Here is a 3,927-nt window from a genome sequence, read left to right as displayed (position 1 = left end):
AAAAAATGAATATATAGGAAACAAAACTTGTTACTTTTGAACTTACATATGTAATCATACAAGATGTTTACCTTGGAGGCAGATGCAATATGTGGCACAAATGGCATTTTTCATCTCAGCGAGCCCAGGTTTCATGTATGGTTCATCCTGTTGAAAGGTATCAACTAGGTTAGTGTATTATACAGTGGTCTTCTACAAAGAACTGGAGCATCAAATTTGGAACCAACTGCATGATTACCTCAAATACAATCAGCCCCACACGGAACATGGGGTTTACTTTCAGATGCTCTACCAAGGCAGCTTCATCAATCACTGGTCTCTGCTGCAATTCACAAGGATTGCATCCTGTAGCAATTCAAAATTTGGATAATTTTGGTTTATGAACTAAATGGATACAGTTACATTGATTTATTGTCCTAGAGCTGGAAGTTTCACCTTCTCATGATGGACAGACTGTCTTTGTTTATCAGATGATATGTTGTTTTATCCAAAACTGGATGAAGACTTATCTGCAAAGAGAACAGGCCTATTAAGGGAATAAAAGCTCTGAACCTAGTAATTCTTAGCAGAATCCATACTGGTTCGGATCCAAATACAAACTTTTGTTGCAATAATGTGTGTTGTCCTATGGGATTCCTTATGCCAGTTCTAATGTAGCACATGTAATAGGGTGGATTATAGAGTCAAAAACCAGAAATACAAACAAAATCAGACCAATAAGGGATTGCTAGCACTCTATGACTGGGCAATATAACAAATATTCCAAAGATGAGGCCTAACCACATCAGCCTCTCTAAGCACATCCTCCATTGTAGCAGCTCTTTTCCAGGTAACAGGCTGCTCACCATTTGCTTTCAGGAACTGTCCATATGCTGCAATAGAAGAAGATGGTGACAAGGGATTTGAGTTTCAGCTAAGTATCTTTGGAATGTTAAGAGACAGTGAAACAAGACATGACAACAACATGCCTGTGACAAACTTCTCTAGTCTAGTTGCCTGATACAGATCATAGTATATAGATTCATCTTGAAACCTCAACCTGTTTTAAAGCAAACAAAAATAAAGTCAATGACATGTAATAAAGCCAGCCATCAAACAACTCAATTATAGTCTTGTTCATAACACCGTCTACTATATGAGTTCTTATATTATAGATATTATCTAGTATTGTTTTCCAATATGATTCCATGGATCAAATTCTGACCATCTTACAATGTTCCTTTTTTTTTATATTCTAGTTAATCAGTATCTATATTCACTAGAGTTAGACCATAGATTTATGATGAAAGTTATGGTCAATTCTGTATTCACTTAAGACACTGGCAAGAGATATCTTTTGCAGTAAATTAAGCAATATGGAGCTGTATAAGGCTACTGAGTTTAGTCTCCTTAGTGCTGTCATATCAATATATGTTTGAGAGCAGGTGCATGTCCACAAATTTTGTAATTTATCAGTACATCCAAATGAATACAAACATTACAACTCTAGTAGCATCTAACATCTCAGGCTAAAATATTGTACAATTTGGGTATCAATTTTTCCCAGATGAAAATGGAAGAATCAACATTTTTCCTAATCATAATAAATGATAGTATAGATCTATCCACTTTTGTATTAAATTTTTTGATTTGATTCAATCGAATTACAAAAAATCCAAGAATTTTATTTAGGGAAAAAAAACTTTCAGATCTTTGATTGGATATCTCAATAGTGGCACCACTCAGATGCTACGGAGGAACCACAAGGCAAAAACAATACCATCATCCTAGCATAAGCTGATCCAATGCGGCCAGCACCAATGACTCCAACAGTCTGTCCCTTCAGCAAATTCCCACAAACCTATTGGAGTATGAATTCAGGATTAGCCATTCCTTGAAACAAGACTAGTCTATTCTGTATCACAGAAACCATTCGAGTCTTATGAAATATTTGAGATTCAGATCATACAAATGGGGAAGCCATCCATCATATAAACCTGCCCTCATAAACTGATCTGCTTCAACTATTCTTCTGGATGCTGCCACAGAAAGTGAGCAGCTAACTCGGCTGTTGTTTCTGTGAGAATCCCTGAGCACACAAAAATTAAAAAAATAAATAAAGGGAAGAAATGCAAATGACATATAATTCATGTAACAAGAAAATATAAACAAAAGCTTTCCAGTCTTTGCATGTTCTGAAAACTAACACTTACAAAGAGGGTATTAGTAGGACAAGATCAATTAGCATAATAGAACAAAATAGTACAGAGAAGAAGGAAACATTCCATTGAAAGGAGAGAAAAGAAGCTAATAGAACTACAAAAAATTAGACCATACACTTTGCTACTTAGAAAAGGAGTTAACAATTTCAAAATCAATGATAGTCATCCAAATTGGAGCTCCAAATTGTTGAACACGGTCTATGCTATAAAAATTACCTAGAAAACAACATTCATATATTCTGATCATCTTGAAATCTATGCATCAAACAATATAAAAATGGGTTGAGTTAATCATACTAGTATGGTAAAATATTTGATAGGGCATAAATCTTATCTATCATGATCTAAACATCTTAAAATATGCGTAGATTCAAATTTACTAGATTTTGGTGATTAGATCGCAATAAAACATAGTATCATACTACTAAAACCATCCATTTTGATACCTTCTTGATGATTAGATTAGAGACTATCAACATACATGAATTTTGATTCCTAGACATTTTTATAATCATGTTTAGTGATTTGGATCTTGAAATTGAATAGTCTAGCATTGATTTTGGATCATTAACACTTCTTTTAAGAAGCTAACATAAATTATGGAGTCCAACTCAACTACAAATATTAAAATAGATTATGTTTTCTTTCATATTTTTCCATGAGCAATATAACTAGCAATCTAGAGAGCACCACATAGGAATAATCATGTTTGCTATATGCACATATAATCGAGGTCGATATGAATGCATATTTTTCCTTTTCAATCCACATGAGCTGATTTATTATGTATGCATTTTGTTCACAAAATCCAGGAACTATGGAAATTCAAACTCACTGGGGTGTTCCCGACAGCTACACCATACTTAGTAGCAGCATTCACATCGACATTATTGTACCCACCGCCATGTTACTGAATGCAGTCCCGCCAGCTCTCCTCAGCCCAGAGAACAGCACCTCACCCCAATCTTCTGTTAACTGTGGCAGTACAGAAACAAACCAGACCCAAATCCCAGAAAAGATTAGTATTTACACTTGTTCAACGCAAAGTCTCTCTCTGTGTGTGTGTGTGTGTGTGTGTGTGTTTGTGTGTATAATATAAAGAAATTGTGCTTTGCCTGTCCAATTACTCCGTCGCATTTGTGGCCGATGAGCGCAAGAATGTCCTCCACGGATAATATGGTCTTCTTCTCGGTGCATATCTGAGCACAGAAATTAAAGAGAATGAAGCGTCATAACGAAGAATTGGAGAAAAGAAATCGGTGAGAGGAAAAGAAATTGCCTCGACGCGGCAGTCTTGATCGGTCAAGAGACGAATCCAACGGGTCCCGGGCATCGGTTTGGTGCTGATGACTCTGTACTTCCCGCTCGGGTTCCAAACTTCGATCGATATAGGCTTTGCCATGCTAGTAGAACTAGACGCTTTTTTTCTCAAGAATTCCTCAAGGGAATGTCCAATAGTTTATATGTATATTCACAGAGAGAGAGGAGAGAGAGAGAGGGACAGGTAATTTGTACTTGGTTTCCTATACTGTATTCCTCAGGGTGCGTGGAATTGATAAGAGAGGTAGAGAAAAAAAAGGGAGGCCAGCAGTTGGTCGATGGATAAAGGGCAGCCCGAACCGTGATTTGAACCTCTCGTTGGCCAGGGCCGGACAGGATAAGGGGTTGAGGGTGCCAAGATTACCCTCCATTCTGTGAAATGGCTGAATCCAATCATGGCCGTCTG

General features: G+C 36.8%; 1 long non-coding RNA gene and 1 pseudogene across 1 annotated transcript; both read right to left on the bottom strand.

The window, feature by feature from the left end:
- Positions 1-388: 388 nt before the first annotated feature.
- On the bottom strand, positions 389-1,032 carry LOC140858585 (uncharacterized). Its single transcript, XR_012142168.1, has 3 exons — positions 969-1,032; positions 781-872; positions 389-509 (listed from the first exon to the last, which is right to left on the bottom strand). It is a non-coding gene; the product is annotated as an uncharacterized lncRNA (long non-coding RNA).
- Positions 1,033-2,985: 1,953 nt separating this feature from the next.
- On the bottom strand, positions 2,986-3,650 carry LOC140858584 (glycerate dehydrogenase-like; annotated as a pseudogene).
- Between the last annotated feature and the right edge of the window lie 277 nt (positions 3,651-3,927).

The sequence above is a fragment of the Elaeis guineensis genome, chromosome 1 (assembly GCF_000442705.2).
Source record: "Elaeis guineensis isolate ETL-2024a chromosome 1, EG11, whole genome shotgun sequence".
Lineage (NCBI taxonomy): Eukaryota > Viridiplantae > Streptophyta > Magnoliopsida > Arecales > Arecaceae > Elaeis > Elaeis guineensis.
The sequence above is the reverse complement of the archived record's forward strand: the minus strand, read 5'-3'. Positions and strand labels throughout refer to the sequence as shown.